At 43.6% G+C, this 19,178-nt stretch overlaps 1 protein-coding gene across 7 annotated transcripts in view; it reads right to left on the bottom strand.

The window, feature by feature from the left end:
• NBEA (neurobeachin) overlaps window positions 1–19,178 on the bottom strand; it is a 1,787,704-nt gene that overhangs the window by 1,518,251 nt on the left and 250,275 nt on the right. The window lies entirely within an intron of this gene.

The raw sequence follows: 19,178 nt of genomic DNA, 5'->3' as shown, positions 1-19,178 counted from the left end.
AAATAGCTAATCTGTGCTAAGAGGTCAGTTGTTGACAACGCCCTTAACTTCCTGCGGTCAGAGACCAGGCAATAGTTCTATGGTGGGCAGTCTTATTAACTCCATTCTGGAATGTGTATTGGCCGATGATTTGAAACCAGTTCTGGCTCAGGTAGCCCAAACATTTTTTTTACAAAGTTACTTTTCCGCTCAAGTTATAAAAAATCTGATTTCACCATTAAATGAGATTTTGAAAACTAAGTGAAACATGAATTTGGATAACTTTGCTAGCATTTTCCCAAGCAGGGATTTTAAATTAATATTGTAATCACACCCAGGCAGGCATATGGGTCTATAGGACATCTAGCCAAGATCTCAACAGTGAAAATAGCTTTTAGGCCTTCAATCATTGGGAGACCACCTACTTCAAATAAATAATCTGCCACTTTTATATAGCTTTTGCACCCTGCCTTATATTACCTTTATGGGTCTCTTATTCATACATACAAGATTTTCCCTACAAAGCAAAGTTATATTTCCCTTCCATGTGTTATCCCAGTACCTTTAATCTTCCACCCACCTAGAACACAGTAGTGCTTCCAGCAGCCATATGTTTTTTCAAATATGTGGGAAATTTAAAAATACTGTACTGCACATATACCATGTAACTTCCATGCCACTGGTGCAATTACTGTGCCATCTGCCATGGCCTTACAGGAATGTTAAAAAGACCTGCTGGGTGAAATCAATTTTTACAGTACCATTTTAAGGTCAGTGCACAGAGTCCTAATACTATTTATAAACAGGATCCAGAAAAAAGGGCGAAAAAGTGAATAATTAGGGATACAGAAAATAAGGATTTCCTCCACATGGCTACAATTGCTGTTAGTGTTCTTTTGTAGGGCAGAAGGGTGATACCATGAAAAAATGCAAATGTTTCGGGAACTTGTTTTGAGGATCTGCATTTATTGAATACAAACAATTACTGTTAAAGAACAATATAAAGAAAAGGGTGGGCAGGGAGGGGGGCATAACAAGTTTTAACCCCCAAAATGCTAAAATATATCATCTTCATGCACATTGTTAGAAATAGGGGCTTTAGTAGGCAGAGGTATGCACCCTGGTCAAGTAGGGGCCCACATTCTAGTCAAGGCAAGTGTAGCTTACCCTCTGGTAGATTGGCTAAAGAGCCAATGTGCAAATTATTTGTAAAAATACAGCAAACGTACTACACACCAGTTTAGAAAAATAGCCAATATTTATCGGATTAAAACATGACCAAAATGCCAAAAATCCAACATATACAAGTCAAGATATGAGTTTTTCAAAATTAAATCAAATCAAGTAACTTTATTCAATTCCACAGAGGAGTCATAAAAGTATACATTAATATCATAAAACCACAATACATATGTTCATATTTAAAATTTACAATACGTTAAGAATAACCTTAAGTTGATTTATCAACAGGACGACAGATAAAAGCATTTATAAATGGTTTACTTTGGATAAAAATCGTGTAAATCCCAAACGGATATAGGGCCGTCTCTTTTTTGGGGTGGGTAAGCTCGTAAAAGGGGGACTATGTTCCTATCTCTAAATTTTACTAGGACCAGATCCCCACTAATATCTTTAGTTTGAGACCCTAGCCAGCCTATCCTTCTAACATTCAGGATACCTCCGTCATGACATGTGCAAGAGGTCTGTTTTTGGAAAGCCAGAATATGACTTTATTTAAAAGTTCCTGACGGCTTTCAAATTTCCCACGACAAGGTGCAGGTGTTCCTGATAAAACGAGAACAAATGGGGCAGCTTCAGGGGGCAAGTGTATCGATTCTAAACTGCTTGGGGTTGGGTCCTCTCTGGCGGCAATATGCCTATTAAACCCTGGTTTAGGAACAGCTTTGGGTATGGTAGGTTTTTTATGGAGCTGTGGGGAAGTTTGGGAGTATTTAGTTTGATTAGTAGACAAAGAAACTTTATTTGAGGTGAACAAATCAGAGCCATTGGGTGTTGCCTTCTTGAGGGTAGAAGGGGAATTAATAGTAGTATTTATCTCTTTTGTTTTGGGGATAGCCATAAGGGGTCTTTCCCTATTAGATGGATCGTTATTAGGTGGTTTGAGATTGGCTAAAACAATTCTCTCAATCCCGGTTATCCTATCACCCAGGGCGTTGATTTTTCCTACCAATGGTGATACGATAGACTTAAATAGTAACTCTATCTGAGACAGTAAAAGTACTTGGTCTACATAAGTCCCATTCTCTACCGTACTTAAGGGGGGGTTGGTAACTGGCGCTATAAGACCATCGCACGATTTTTGTGTGTTTAAATGATTCCCACTTCCAATAATCTCATCATGGTTCCTTTTCTCATTTGTTCCCTGAGGCGAGGCAACACCTTGGATATTGTCTATTAGAGATGGTAGTAGTAGGTCACATGGTTTCTTAATTGGGGAAGAACTGCTAGTGGATTTAACATGGAATGGGGATGCCACTAGGGCATACTTGGTACCACATAGAGAATTCATTTCCTCCCCAAAAGATAAATTCTGTGAGCTAACAAGATTCAGTGGGGAAGGTTGCCTAATGTCTATCAATGGTAACGGCTCATTAGCTTCTTCACAAAGAGTGGGCTGTAGTCCATTAGTCACCGTGAAGTTTAGGGTCCCCTGTCCTGGGTCAAGTGTATGAGATGATTTCTTATTAGTCCGCTTAAATGACATAGTGCAACCTGCGAAGGAGACAGTCACACTAAACAATAATTAATTGGAGTATATATCAAACAAAGTACTACCACAGGTTGCTGCACCAAGGGGGGTGGCCCGTCCCGTCCTCCTCGGACCTTTGAGGGCCTTAGAGGGCCCGCCCTTTGCCCGGGCTTCGCTCGGCGTCCCGCGAAGCGAAGCAGAGCGCTGTTTGTAGGCGCCTCCTGGCGCTTGCGGTGCGTGGCAAAGCAGCGCCGCCGCTGAGGCAGCCGGGAGTTGCAGTCCCGGGGCGGCGGCGCTGTCTCAACAGTGAAGTGACTCCTGGCGGTGGCGGAAGAGGACTCCCCTCGTCCCCCCAGTACAGGTAAGTAATGGTCCCCCCTGCTCCGCCAAGCAGAGCGCTGTTTGTAGGCGCCTCCTGGCGCTTGCGGTGCGTGGCAAAGCAGCGCCGCCGCTGAGGCAGCCGGGAGTTGCAGTCCCGGGGCGGCGGCGCTGTCTCAACAGTGAAGTGACTCCTGGCGGTGGCGGCAGCGAAGAGGACTCCCCTCGTCCCCCCAGTACAGGTAAGTAATGGTCCCCCCTGCTCCGCCAAGCAGAGCGCTGTTTGTAGGCGCCTCCTGGCGCTTGCGGTGCGTGGCAAAGCAGCGCCGCCGCTGAGGCAGCCGGGAGTTGCAGTCCCGGGGCGGCGGCGCTGTCTCAACAGTGAAGTGACTCCTGGCGGTGGCGGCAGCGGAAGAGGACTCCCCTCGTCCCCCCAGTACAGGTAAGTAATGGTCCCCCCTGCTCCGCCAAGCAGAGCGCTGTTTGTAGGCGCCTCCTGGCGCTTGCGGTGCGTGGCAAAGCAGCGCCGCCGCTGAGGCAGCCGGGAGTTGCAGTCCCGGGGCAGCGGCGCTGTCTCAACAGTGAAGTGACTCCTGGCGGTGGCGGCAGCGGAAGAGGACTCCCCTCGTCCCCCCAGTACAGGTAAGTAAAGGTCCCCCCTGCTCCGCCAAGCAGAGCGCTGTTTGTAGGCGCCTCCTGGCGCTTGCGGTGCGTGGCAAAGCAGCGCCGCCGCTGAGGCAGCCGGGAGTTGCAGTCCCGGGGCGGCGGCGCTGTCTCAACAGTGAAGTGACTCCTGGCGGTGGTGGCAGCGGAAGAGGACTCCCCTCGTCCCCCCAGTACAGGTAAGTAATGGTCCCCCCTGCTCCGCCAAGCAGAGCGCTGTTTGTAGGCGCCTCCTGGCGCTTGCAGTGCGTGGCAAAGCAGCGCCGCCGCTGAGGCAGCCGGGAGTTGCAGTCCCGGGGCGGCGGCGCTGTCTCAACAGTGAAGTGACTCCTGGCGGTGGCGGCAGCGGAAGAGGACTCCCCTCGTCCCCCCAGTACAGGTAAGTAATGGTCAAAATTAAATCAAAATGTAGTGCTTAGAGAGCTCCAACTGGGGCTATCTGGTCGCGCTTGACCCGGGCAAATCCAAAAGTTCAGTCTGACCGCGCTTGAGCGCAGGCCGGATACCGGATACAGGAGCCATGACAGTACCTTGGATGTGTCGATACTTGAGGATGATGTGGTGCACACCAGAGAAATTGCGAGGTGGATAGATGTGATGCGTCAGTTCCTTGATGTGGTGCAAAATAATTGATTGAGGCGTTGGCCCCCGGAAAAGAGGCAGTGTGCAAAGAAGGTGATGTGTCGGTTGTAGGTGCGAGGCTTTTGCTTCCGAAGGAAGCGCACCATCGGTGATGCTTCGATGAAGTGCTGGGCTGAAGGCGATGCATCGGTCGAAAGCCATGCAGGGCCGGGAATGCGCGGAGTTGGGACAGTGCACCACAGACAGCAAGTGTCTGAGAGTCACGCAGCAGAGGTTCTTCGAGGGCGCTGTGGCAAAACCGGGGCTTCGTTACAAGTCGAGGTCAGTGCATTGCATACACAGCGAGCGGAGACCATGGCTTCGGTGTAGGCAGCGGCAATGCTTTGATTTCTCAGAGATGCGCAGGTTGCGAAATGACACTTTGGAGTTGATACGTCGGTTTCTTAGTTGTAGTACAACACTCACTTCCATCGGCCAAGGACTGGATTTGGCATCACTTCGCAGAGCTGGACTACCAGCAGAGGAGCCCAGGTTGAGGTAGCAAAATGCAGGTGAAGTCTTTGATATCCCTGAGAGTTGAGTAATAGGAGGAGAGTTCATTTAAATCCTTGGAGAACCTTAGAAATGCAGGATATAGAGAGTAAAGTACAGTCCTCTCACTCCCAAGCAAGAAGCAGCAGGCCATCACAGCAAAGCATGCAGCAAAGTGGTAGTCCCTCCTGGCAGCATAACAGCTCTTCTTCCTGGCAATATTTCCTCAGTCCAGAAGTGTTCTGAGTATATGGTATTAGAAGTCCAGTATTTATACCCATTTCAGCCTTTGAAGTAGGGAGACTTCAAATAAAGTTTTTTTTAGTGCACAAGACCCTGCCCTTCCTGGCCATGTCTCCAGACACACTAAAGGGTGGTATGCAGCTCTTTGTGTGGGGGCAGGCACAGCCCTATTCAGGTGCAAGTGTCAACTCTTTTCACACTCTAACTCAGGAAGACCCTTCAACCTGGTGATGGGCCATCAGGATATGCACGGGACATCTCAGCTGCCTTTGTGTGCGACTGTCTAGCGGGAATGCGCAAAGCCCAGCTATCAACCTGACCCAGACTTGTATTCTAGGGACAGGCAAAGGCACAGATTGGTTAAAGTAAGAAAAGGCCAATATTCCAAAAGTGGCGTTTTCAGACCTGCAATTTAATAACCAACTTCACTAAAAGGTGCGTCTTTAAATTGTGAGCCCAGAGACACCAAACTCTAATTTTCCATCTGATCCGAATTAGAAGTTACACTTCTAAAGTGTTACAAGGTGGCTCCAATGCTAACCTATGGGAGAGAAATGCCTTGCAGTAGTTACAAACAAATGTAGCAGTTTTTCACCTCCAGGACATTTAAAACTTGACAGCATCTGTCCTACCTTTTAAACATGCTGCACCTTGCGCGTGGGGCTACCTATGACATACCTTAGGGGTGCCTTACATGTCATAAAAGGGAAGGTTTGGGCCTGGCATGTAGGTGATCTTGCCAGGTCGACATGACAGTTTAAAACTTCACACGTAGGCTCTGCAGTGGCGTGCCTGATACAGGTTTGAAGGGCTACACCTGCGGGTGGCACAATCAGTGCTGCAGGCGCACAAGTAGCATTTGATTTACAAGCCCTGGGCACATGTAGTACACTGTACTGGGGACTTATTAGTAAATCAAACATGCCAGTCATGGAGAAACCAAATGTCTTGACCTTTTAGACACAGAGCACATGCACTTTAGCACTGGTCAGCTGTGAAAAGTGCCCAGAGTCCTAAAACCAGCAAAAACTAAGGTCAGCACACAGACCAAAACCGGAGGTCAGAAGCAAAAAGATAAGGGAAAACAAGCCAAAAGATGCCAGATCTAGCACACATAAATCACATTTAGCCAAGCATAACGAGAATTGGTTCCCAAGCACTACTAGCATGGTTTTCAGGGCTACTCTTCCAAATTGATTTTTAAAACAAGTCTAAAAGAAGCATTGACTAAGTCAATAATTCTGATGTATTGTTGGAGAAAGCATTCTGTAATACAGGTGCTACTGTATGCGAGTTTCTCTCAGCTGTCCTAGAAAGAAAATCATGTAATGATGCAACATCTTCAGCTATGAAAGCTGGAAGGAGGGCGCTTAGGAGTTAGGCTGTATCAAAAAGAAGAGTGTTAAAAATGGGTTGACTATAATGTTTGCATTGTAAGTAAAGTGGTGAACGTAAAAGGGATATACAGCAAAATATTCCATATTAGATACATTAGCCAAAGACCATCTTAAAATAACATATGTGCGTGGACGCCTATATTGTGAAGAAAGCAGTACAAAATCCAACAACTTGTTATGACAATAAAGAGAAACGAAAGCTCAAAGGGACTAGTGACTAGCTCTGTTTCTTAACAACAATTAAAGTGTAATTGTGTTAGCAAAGTAAGTCCGCACACAAGGTCTTAATTACAAGCCGAATCTCACATGTGAAATGTAATAAAGGGATTACTTGATGTCCCTTCACCGTCACCACCCAATGACAACACAATTTGGATAATATATATAATCCTCCTGATAATGCTATGACCTTGGTGGACACGCCCAGCAAATCAGCAGCAATGCCATGACAAACACAAAAATACAGATGACGGAAAGGGGCAGTCTTAAAGTCATCTCTCCCTCTCTAGTTGTGCGTTTTAAAGATTTGATAGCATGAATAAATATTAAAGCGGTCTACAGCCAGACCTAAAAGTGTTTGATTAACACACTTTGTAAACAGAAATGAGGCAAACAGAGTTTACAAGAGCAGTGTCTGATCTCCTTTATACACACCTAATCACCCCATCAGCAATGAGTAGCACATCATGTCCTGCATCAGCTTAAAATCCCAAACAATACTTGATAACACCAGCATCAGTAATCTCATTCATGTCACCTCAGAGTCAAACTAAGATGCATCCAGGACCTGGCAGACTATAATTCTTTAAATATGTACATGAAATTGCCAAAAGCATCGTAATGCTAACATGAAGTATAATCCCAGGATATTAAGTAAGTAAACTCACCATATTTAGCAAAATCGGATTATGGTGTCCTATGGATGTTGCTGTTTAGGTGGCTGGTAGATTATAAATATGTTGATCAGGATTATACTTTCATACAATGTATTAATAGCTGAATGTGCAGCAACAGGAAAGATTATACTTTCGAGGAAATGTATGCTTATCAATATTAAGAATTGTTTGGGTACTTCTCCCAGGCTTCACCTTTTTGTCAAAGTCTATTAGAAGGCATTTTTGCACATAGGCCATAAACTGACATTGCTAGAAATTGTGTTACTTAACATTATATCAATGGAATAAATGTGATAATTTAATAGTTCCACGTTTAACAGGACTAGGGCCTAGAAGACGTCTAACTTGGGACCTAGCACTCAAACAGGGTGAGACACAGGTCCAAAGGATTCATCACATAAGCCATTGAGATGAGACGTGTGAATTAGTTCTGACCTGTCTAACCAGACATGACTATTTATCTGCCCTGTACTCTTTTAAGATGATGGGCATTTTAAAAGATGATCTCACTGGCTGGGGCAGGTGTGAGCATTGATCTTTGACTTCTCATGAGGTGAAAACGGTTGTAGCTTTAAGTTCTCATAGAATTATTCATGTTTTGAATGTTCTGTATGCCATGCTCTGTGGTTCTACTGAGGTCAGTTGGCATATAGCTGGCTTCCAGGAAACACCATAGGGCTCTTGCTGGAATAAACAGACTAGGTGTATATGCATTTGTTCTTCTGTTTATTGATACAGCATTTTGGTGATGCTCAGAAGCCAGCTCTACATGTGGCAAGGCCCTGATCGACTGGACATGACCCAGAGACTTTCTGATCTGCTGGCATGCCTGTGCGCTTTCCTTAAGTCTGAGGTACAGCCCCAACTTAATTATTGCTTGCGCACTTTTATGCACATGTATGTCATGAACAGAGACTGCGACCATCTTTAGGCAATGCCTTTGTATTACAGGTGGTCTAACAGTGCTCAATGCTTCATGGGAGCACAAACAGAACGGCTTTAGCATGCTTATCCTTGTTTTAACTGAATGAACAAAATTGTATGCATGAATAAATTTCAGCCACTGGTAATTACCCGGGCTGCATCCTAGTCCATCGTTTTGTTGCTTACCATGTCACCTCCGCTTCGACTCAGCTATTTGAAAATCAGCCTTGATCATGCTCGTATAGGAATAATCCAGCGCAATCAGTCAAGCAAGGTCAATCTCTGAACCAAAACGTAAGCAACCCTAGAGTGGTTTTGCTATGATTGGGGCTCGCCAATTGGTGTAGCTTGGTTTCAGTGGCAGTGAGCACAGGACCCACGTCTGGGCATACCTGTCACAGTTAGGGTGTCAAACTCAAACAAAAAAGTGATGAGTGTGATTCTTGAATTAATCTCAGCCACTGGTAATTACTCAGGCCACATCCCAGTGCATTGCTTACCATGCCACCTCAGATTAGACACAGCTGTATGCAAATCAGCTTTGGTATTGGGAAGCAATGCAGGAAATGTGGAAAAAGGCTCATCTGTATCAAATGAAGTGCTGCAGCTATTGGTGGGGGAAGTCTACAAATCTAAACAAAAGGTTCTCAGAGTAGATGTCCTGGAAGATAGCCAGGCAAGGTTGTACAGACCTAAAGCCACTTTTATAGCCAGAGGGCAGAAGTTGCATTTATGGTTGACTCAGGATCACTCTACACAATCATACCGAAGGATGTACTTGGAGTGACCTGGCCTGAGGTTGCTTCAAATAAGAAAGATATCAATTCTGAGGGATGCCAAGGAAGCACTATTGATGTCACTGGATACACATGGATAGACATCTAATTTCAAGAGAGCATTGTTGAGGGAAAGGTATTTGAGGCTAAGTCATCTTGGGCTGGGTACATCAGTATGATTTGAGCAAAATCATCAACTCTAGAACGCCACACCATGTAATGATTGTCAAGGATACGAATGGCAATGAGATTTTGTCTGGGTTTGAGAAGGTTTTCCAAACTAAACTGGGCAGTGTAAAAGGTTATATGCACAAAATTGTGATGAAAGAGGAAGCAATCCCCATCCGAAATGAAGTCAGGAGAATATCCATGTTGGACATGCAGAAAGTAAAAGCTATGTTTCAACAGATGGTTGAAGATGGGAGAGACTGGGCCTGTGGAGGCCTCCTAAAGGCTTTCCTGTGCGGAGCGAACAAAAATGACTGATGGAAGTCTAAGATTTTATGCATACTTAAGTTGTCTTTATCAGAATATCATCATAGATTGACAATGAAATGGTGATGTTGAGGTGATGTTGTTGAGGTGTGGTAAGTACTTCTCAATGTTAGACTTGAGGAGTGCTTACCACCAGATTAAACTTCGTCTTCTCACTAAAGTACCCACAGCATTTGTGACACCTAATAGTGCATTTCAGGTCATTTGTCTCCCCTTTGGTTTTGTGTCTGCTACTTGTGTGTTTCTGTGTATGGTGATTTAAGTTTTTAAAGAAGTACAAAATATAGTCTTCTCCAAGGATGATATTCTGGTACTTTAGGGTAGTGTTAATGAGCACTATAAAGCTTTATAGGAAGTTTTGGAAAGGTTATGTAGGGCAACTATGACAATGAGGAAAGACAAGTGAAAATGTCATGAACAAAGGGTGGAATATCTAAGATATTTCATCTCTGCAGTAGGTGTGAAACCAAAAGCAGATATAATTAGTTCCATTTTTTATGCAGGTACTCCCTCGGGTAAAGAAAAATGTTTTCTGTAATAAGAGCTACTTATGAGCAATGAAAATCAACCCGAGCTTCTAACATTACTAATGTTGTTATCATGACCACATCAGCCAAGATGACATTAGCAGCCACCATATGCAAGATTACTAGCAGTTATCACCTCAGATCATCGGGCAGAGTTGCCAGCAGTTATGTAAAAAGGCTTGTCAATTTAGAATGCCTCTACGTGAGTAATAACAGTATAGCTGCAACACCACTGTCACCAAAGTAATATTGTTAGATATAATCCTACCCAATGCCATAGGATTTATTGCTCAGACATCAGTGTTAAAATAGATCTTGGAAATTAAGTCATTTTTCTCCAAACACCAGCTGAAAATACATATATTTGTCACAAATATACGCACTCAATGTTGGTATACATATCATTTCGTCCAAGCAAATGCTTCTAATGTAATAGGTTGGGCTGCCCACAAAAGAACTACTTACAGGCAGGACCGGACTGTGAACCGAAACAGGCCCTGGCAAACAGCTCCACCAGCCTCCCAGAGGCTGGCAGGGTGTCAGGGGAGGGGGGATGCAGCGGAGCTGTTTACTAGGGCCAGTTTCCGCCGATTCTGTTAGGGGGGCGATATTGCCGGTTCCTGTAACAAAAACGGCCCCCAGGGGCCCAAACCCAGCCCCCACCCTGGCGGCTCATCAGGGAATCACCCGGTGCCCCTTACAGCCAGTCCGGCCCTGCTTACTGGTAGATGAAGAGCTAACAGCAGCTCAGTAGATACTAGTTTGGGGAAGAATGGCTTTGGTTCTTTGTGGATAAATAGGTAGCTTTTTACGCAAACCTGGTGGAAGATTTTGCTGCTAAAATGGAGGACTTCAAATTTTTGTTGAAGAATAGAGAGAGTTCTTTATGGCAAAAGGCTGAACAAAAACACTTGTGACCATTAAAGAAATAATAGCTCAAGCAGAAATCCTATCCCGTTTTGATGTAAACAAGGACAGTCATCACTGCTGATGCCAGGGTTGTAGTTGTTGGGGCAGTTTTGTCATTGGTCCATGGCAGCAAAGAAAAAACTGTTGCCTTTGCCTCTTGTTCCTTTTTGAAAACTGAAACTACTTGGTTGTTGTGTGAGAGGCACTGGCCGCAGCATGGGGTACAGAGTACCTTTGGGCATATATTTGGGGAACTCATAAAACTCTATAAGATAAGCGTTCTGCCAGACTTCAAACTTTAATGGACGAACATTATTTCCCATGTTGGCAAAACTGTATAGCTGATTGTTTAGCTCACCTACTTGATTACAGTGAGATGTTGAAAGAGTTTGAAACAGAGCTGGTTTTAGCAAGCGTGTCTGTTGACATGGTGGGGGGGAACTATGCTATCTTTAAGGAATAATGGCCTAGTGCCATGAATAAAGATCATGTTTTGGAAGTGGTTCTAGAGAGGTTAGAGAACAGTTCTAACCAGGCACACAGTGTCCCCATCTGTGCCAGACCTTTCTTTAAGTTCTGAGGAGCTCCCGGTGTGCGATGCATGGGTGGTCATGTGTGGAGATAGATATGTACCGCCGCTGGCTCTGAGGGGCACCCTCATTACGCTAGCTCACAAGGGCCATTTCGTCAGACAATGAAGAAGAAACACCTTAAAAATTAGTTCTGTTGACCTGGACTTGATAAACAGGACACAAAGAGTTGCTGAGGGTAAGGTTTATAAAGAGGGGGGAATCAAACTAAAAGTTGGTGGTGTGGAAAAACTCTTACGTATGCAGGTCCCACCTTGAGTTAAGGTGTGCTTCAATTTTATTGGGCCATTCATGATACTTCCCAAACTTTTTTGTTTCTGGATTTTCACTCTAAATGGTTGGAAGTGATTTTTATGCACTCTATTACCACAGTGAATACGATCAAAGTCCTGAAAGAAGTATTTTCTAGAAAAGGGGTTCCGACATGCATTGTGACAAAGGCATGCAACTGACCATAAGTGACTTAAGAGAAATGCTTTGTGGATTGGGTATCAAGTATGGCAGGATTTTGTTATACAATCCCCAACCTAATGGACAGGTTGAAAGATCTAACAGGACGATCAAGGGATCAGTGAAAATGGCTCTGAAGAATGAATTGAAGGTTTAAATTATTGCTGGGGACTTGCTTTGAACCGATCACACTACTGTGGCAAATTGGGTTGACTGGGGTGTGACCCTTAATCAAGCAACAACCACAATCATTTTCAGGGTAAGGCATAAGCAAACCCCAAATTATCCTTGTAGGTTGGCACAAAGAATCAAGGCTTAACTTAGAGACAATGTGTAAAGTATTTATGCAACACTGCAAACGTATTACAGTGAAACCCTCACGCAAAAAGGATCCGAAACAAGGTTAGAAAAATAGAGTGGATTTAATAAATAATGCAAGACCAAAAGGACAAAAATCGAATCAGTAGAACCAGAGTTATGAATGTTTAAAGATTAACGTATATAATAGCACCAAAAAGCATAACGCGCCAACCGGGATATCTGGTTAAACTGGACCGGGTCAAAGTCACACTTTCAGGCTGACCGTGATGGAGCACTGGTCGGCTACAGTCACCAGGTTAGGCCCGCTGAAGTTTTACCGTCTCAAGTTTGTGCCAAGAGTTCCATTCATATTGAAGAGGACCGCGAGGAGCAGGGAGAGCATTGCAGGTGGATGTTGTTGAAGTGCAAGGAGCCGGCTGATGCTGCGGGTGGCCTTTGCTGGAGCTTGGCGGTGGTGGTTCCCACGAGCGGTCGATGCTGTAGTGCAAAATGAGGCTGACAGAGCTTCGCACTGATTTGTGGTGTGAGTGGTGAGATATTGCTGCGAACGGGCCAGTTTGTGGTTGCAAAGAGCCCAAAAGCTTGATTTCAGCATTCTTGAGCCAAGGACCTGAGAGGACCCACTTGGGGGTCAGGAACTCACTGCACTGGGTGCAGGGGCTCGTGCAGGATGTTGGGGAGCCTCTTATGCCCTTGAGGCTCAGATTAGGAGGCAAGCAGACTAGCACTTGGACTCACTCTGGAGTCCTGGGTTCAAGATGAGGTTGCAGGTCCAATTCTTCCTCCAGGCAAGAAGGCAGCAGGTCAGCACAGCAGGGTAGCAGTTCTGTCAGAGTAGCAGTTCATCAGAGTTGCAGTCCTTTCAGCAGCACAACAGTTCTTACTGGCAGAGTATCCATAGGTCAAGAAGTGTACTGAGGAGTTGGTGCCTGAGGTCCAAAATGTACACCCAGTTCTGCCTTTTAAGAAGTAGAAGCTTCTAGAGGCAGACCTTTGAAGTGAACCGTTGTCCTGCCTTCCTGGCTCTAGACTAACTACAGGGGGTATGCAGCCTTTTGTGTGGAGAAAGGACACAGCCTATATAAGCGTCAGTGGGGCTGAGGGGACGAAAGGAAAACATTTAGTTACTTACCCTTCAGACTGCCATAGATGATGACAATTATATATAAAAATTGTTTCTAATTTGGCATCAAAATTGCACATTTGTAGAGCAGTATTTGAGAATATATATTAGAATTGGCTTTTAGTAATGATGAAATTTAGTCAGTACTCCAAGATTAAAATGATTCAAGAGGACACAAGTGGTGTTGCATGCCGGATCCACAATGCACTTTTTCCTGATGCTCCCATAATGTTCATACAAGACATTTTTTACTTTTCCTTGATGTCTTCAAGCACTTGTCAAACAAAATAAAGACACATATTCCACAGATCAGTATCTCTAATGTAACTAATATCTCAATACAGAATTAAGATTGCTGGCTGAAAAGACTTCCCTCCTTCTATGCTCTCTTTGCCTGCAATGCAGAATGAGACAGCATGGAGATTCCGATAGCATGATCTAGAGCATCATAAACAGTCAAATAAGAGACGTGCAGACAGAGCAGTAGCTGAAAAAGCAGACAGTGTTTGTGAGGAAGCCATGTGAGGGAGATTCTGAACAGTTAGACACATTTAGCACCGATTATAGCTGCCGACGGAGTATAGCTGCCAACGGAGGTCAGCAGTGGGCATAATTACCTGGCAACCGAGGAGGAAGGTATACATGCAACCCCACCACAGATCTGTGGAACTGACATGTTACTGCCAGGATGACCAGCAGAATGTGACGAAATGGCTATAGTAGAAAGCATAATATTGAAGCCACAGAAAACCAGATGTTCAGCCAACACGTGTGTCTCAGGAAATCTCCTTTTCAAGGCTCTAAGGGCTCACGTTTTTATATGTCCAATTATGTGCATTCAATAGATTCTCTCCCACTGTCATGATTGGTCCGTGTAAAGTACCTTCCTGGATAAATCTGAGTAAATTTGCTTACACAAACTGGCCTGGTTGAATGAATGAATGAATGAAAAATAACTTGTATTGCGCAACTAAAACCCAAAGGCATCAAGGCGCCTATCAAAAAAGTTCAGAAGAAGGCAAAACACAACTACAGGTAGGCTTTGGCAAATAACCGAGTCTTCAGGGCCTTTCTAAAGGACTGCATAGTAGGAAAGGACTTAATTTCCACAGGTAAAGCATTCCACATTTTCGGTGCTAAACTAGAGAAAGCTCTGCCACCCCATTTAGCTCTGCGGACGCGGGTTACTAATAGCAGCGACTTATCAAAGGAACGCAGATTTCTGGAGGGGATATAAGGAACCAAAAGGTCTCTTATCCCACCTGACCTATTTCTTGCTAAGGCCCCATAGGTCAGACACATTATTTTAAAGGAAATCCTGTCCTCAATCGGGAGCCAGTGTAAAGATTTCCTTGCAGAAGTGGCTGACGCACGTTTGGGTAGGTCCAACACAAACTTGGCCGCCGCATTCTGGACCATTTGTAGTCGCTGAAGCAACCCCTTGTTGAGTCCTGCATACAGCGCATTACAGTAATCAAGTCGGGAGCCTATAAGTGCAACCACGACTTGCTTTCTCACCTGTTGAGATAGATAGTGCTTAATCTTCCTCAAGATATGGATTAAGCCCCAGCAGGTGTAGACTGTTCTATTCACCTGCTGACGCAAACAGAGGATGGTTGACCTATCTGACACTCAGAAGGTTACAGTATATTTTTTTAGAAATGTGTAGCTGTTTATACAAAACGCCACAACTTCTACTTAACAGAATCTTTTAATCATGAATTTGTCATGGGTTTCATGTTTTAACTCTGCACATTATGTAGCTGGGGCCTGATGCTGGAGGGCACGCATTCACTTGTCCTATGCACTGAAACTTCAAAAATGGTTCAGTGTGGCACGTTTACACTGCATCGTTGTCTGTAATGTTACAGGGATATCTGGCAGTCCTGTTGCCAAGTTTTAAATCCCACATATGGGGTCGACTAATACTTGCTGCTACTCAAATTGGAAATTTGCCACTTTAGCGGGCCTTTGCCTTTTTTGCCATGTAGGCATAGCTCTGTTGTACAGCTTATGGAGTGTATTTCGTAAATGTTGTAGTTTTTATAGAAACAAATGTGGCATTTTCAGTCTGTGCCCAAAATTGCTTTAAGATGGAGGGCATTCTGAGGTACCATTTGTATTACATTGCGCTACGCTACTGCAGAATTACACTGTAACATGAATGCTAAACTGGTCTTTCAACAGATATTGCATTCACCCAGATAGATGTATACAAGGTGCCATCCATGTTTTATACAGTTGGCTTACCTCCTTTGTGAGCTGGACGCGTGAACCCTGGGTCTATAGCATGCCGCAGAAGGGAAACGGCCACTACAACGTAGCCGTTTCCACGCAAACCTTAACCACGGATGCATTACAATGCATGCGTGGTTACCACGAAAGCCTTTACCACGCATACCTTTACTACGAGATACGTAGTAAAGGCATTTGTGGTAAAGGCTAAAATTAGAAAAAAGGGGATTTGGGGGTCCCCCCCCCCCCCAAAAAAAAATAAAAGTGCGGGGGGAAAAAAGGGGGCTTGGGGGGGGATCTCCTCCCACCAAAAAAAAACACACCTGATGTCACGTCGCGAAGTGGAGGCAATTGGCGTCATTTTAGAGGAAACAGAAAGAAACTTCCACTTCCTCTTTACGATGTACGTCGTCACCAAGGAAGATAAAGGAGAGGAGACGACGTGAAGAGGTAAGGGGAATTTTAGTTTACAAAAAAAAAAAATATATATATATTTTCCGTGCAGGAGGCACTGAGAGGAAAGTTGGAGTTTTGATATATATATATATATATATACACACTTTAATGGGGAAAAAAAAAAAAAAAAAAAAAAACATTTGACAAATGTTATGATACAATAAGCGTCATCCCTGAAATTTTTCTATGAAATGTACAGAAATGTATTACTTGATTGATTATGTTAACACATCCATAGAGAGATAAGAGACTGTATTGACCCCAATGTCAGAACTACAAACACTCGTTTTTTTAATGTAAAAACTACAACTCCCAAGCTACTTCCTGTTGTTGGACAGGAAGTGAGATCATACTGATGGGTCTCAGGCCGTTTTTTTGAAAAATATAAGAAAGAACAGCAACATTGTATCCTTACCGTGATCAAGCAACAGTACGTTGCGAAACGCGTTGGTACTATGCGAGGAATGCTGCCTTTTTGAACAATAAAAGGAAAATTTGGGAAATATATCCTTTGTTTGAGTGCTGACTTATGCTATCATTGATAGCTCTTTGGAGAATAGACGAAAGCGGGGCTCTGCTTTGAAGTCAGCACCGGTGACAAGAGCGCCATTGGACTACGAGTTTGGAGCCTGATCTGTGGATATATATATATATATATATATATATATATATATATATATTTTTTTTTTAAACAAAGGAGGCGGCACAATCAGGAATCAAGGCCGAGTGAGGCCGAAACGCGTTGGTGGGGTGAAGTCTTGTAATAAATAAGGCTTTAAATCGATTCCTGATTGTGCCGCCTCCTTTGTTTCAAAAATTACCTGGGTCAGGATCCGACCCCTGGGCAGAGCACACACTGCAGAGCGCGCCCACATGGCTATTGGATCTCTTTGGATGTTGATATATATATATATATATATATATATATATATAAGGATTGAGGTTTCAGGGCAGGGGTAATTATAAGAAAGATTGAGGGCTGCGGGGGGTCACGTAATGGTACAGGGGAGGGGTATAACCTTTACCAAGAGTATGCCCTTACCATGAATAATTTACAACGAAAATCGTTGTAAAGGTATGTGTGGTAAAGGAATATTCGTTGTAAAGGTTATGCGTGGAAATAGCATTCCGTTGTAACGCATGCCTGGTAAAGGCATGAGTTGCAACGGAATGCGTTTTAACGACATACAACCACCGCAGAAATGATAGGAGTAAGCCAGAGCCACATGCTGCACGTCTCTCAAATGAGGTGACAACACTCATTTAAGTTTCAGAAGTTAGAATTCTACGTGTCAAGTGATACATCATGAGTCAATTGACCATCCATGTACTACACACAAAAATGGACGTTTTAGTTCTTTTTATGAAATGCCCTGTTGGAAGTATGTCATCCAAACGCGAGTGCTGAACCAGGAAGTGGCAACGACACTTCATGTTGGCATTAAGTGAACACATACACTTACTGTACTGCTGCACACCTTCAGACGACTCAACTACAAGCTGTTGTTGCTACAGAACAGCGTGCTTTTGCAAGGTGAAGCCCCTCCAACTTAAACAGAGATGGACTTGTTCTCTAACCACCTATTCAGATAGACACACACCTTGTCAAATAAACCCTTCCCTCTGTTACGACAAACTAACTTTAGAACATTTATCAAGCTCCCAGCAGCAGGCCCGTCCTTTACATGGCACAATATATAAAACATTATCAGGGATAGTAAGAACAATATAAATACAATTATAATTTCGCAAAACCTATTTTGAATTTTTTTTTTACGGAGTTTTATACAGCGCAAACTTGACCAGGTATCGGGTATCGGTATCAGAGCGCTTTACATAGCACCAGTTGCGTTAAAGGAGGACACATCCATTTTTGTTAGGCATGGGTAAAAAAATGATTTGCCCAGAATCACAGGATGTTCAGCGTATTGATGAGACTTGAACCCGGTTCCCCAGATTCGATGTCCACCGCCTTAGCTGTTAGGCCATCTCCTCTCCCCAAGCATAATTATTCTACAAAAATGATGTTCTTCTGTTTGAAATGCACTTCCTACCAGAGCCCTGGGCGACTTATCTATTATAACAATATAAAAATCATGTATTTACTGTTGTGAAAAGAGACCATCCTGGGAGGTAGCTCAAAGTAGTTCTCAGTCCACATAACAACCCTTAAAAACATGTCAGACTTGCAAACGGTGCTGTGTGCATCTTGTTTAATGTGCTAATATTTAGTCATTCTAGAAAAAAACATTTACTAAACCAGCTCTCAAAATCTGTACATACATATAGGGAACACATTTCACCAAGTCCGCACTGCAGGGCCCTAACTATTCTAACATGAAATCGCACACACTAAACTTGCAGTAAGAGAACTTACGAACAAACAACTGCCTTCTGACTGTGATGAATGTGCTGGCACCGAACTGATTACAATATCATGAAATCAAAAGGATTAACGCTATGAATATTTTTCTTAGAACACACTCTTAGCTGTTAATACATTTAACATATTGCATTGTTAAAATTGGAAAGGTACAATTAGAACTGTATGAATCTATATTTTTTCTATTTAGATTAGATGGTTAAAACAAGCGAAAACAAATGTCAACAGTTAATGAGACAGTGTAAATGTTCTGTAAGATGAATGTTACCCTAGGGAGCTTTAAATAGGTCTTTCATTAAAGTTTTACATTTTCAAAGTTATTATTTTCATATCCTTATCCACCTCCATAGATTGGTTTTTAAATTTGTTTCATTTGTGGGGCCATGCTCTAAGGCCCACTGCTACATTTTACTTTTACAAGATGTTATTGTCCGCCAATTCCCCACTTAACCTCTCTCCATCCTCCTCTCCTTCAGTATCTTCTGTGAATACAGTGAAAACAAATTTTGAAAGTCTTTCCACTATGCCTACTGTTGGTGTATAAGGAGACAAGGAGGAGGGAAGGGCGATCATAGTTAGACTGTGGAAAGACTCAATGCATCTAATCCGAGGCCCGTACATCCTACCTTGCGCCCAAGTCCAGCTTTAATTGTTTTGGAACTCTTCCTGC

Source organism: Lissotriton helveticus, chromosome 8 (genome assembly GCF_964261635.1).
Source record: "Lissotriton helveticus chromosome 8, aLisHel1.1, whole genome shotgun sequence".
NCBI classification, from domain to species: Eukaryota; Metazoa; Chordata; class Amphibia; order Caudata; family Salamandridae; genus Lissotriton; species Lissotriton helveticus.
Note: the sequence above shows the minus strand (reverse complement) of the source record. Positions and strands in the feature narration are given on the sequence as shown.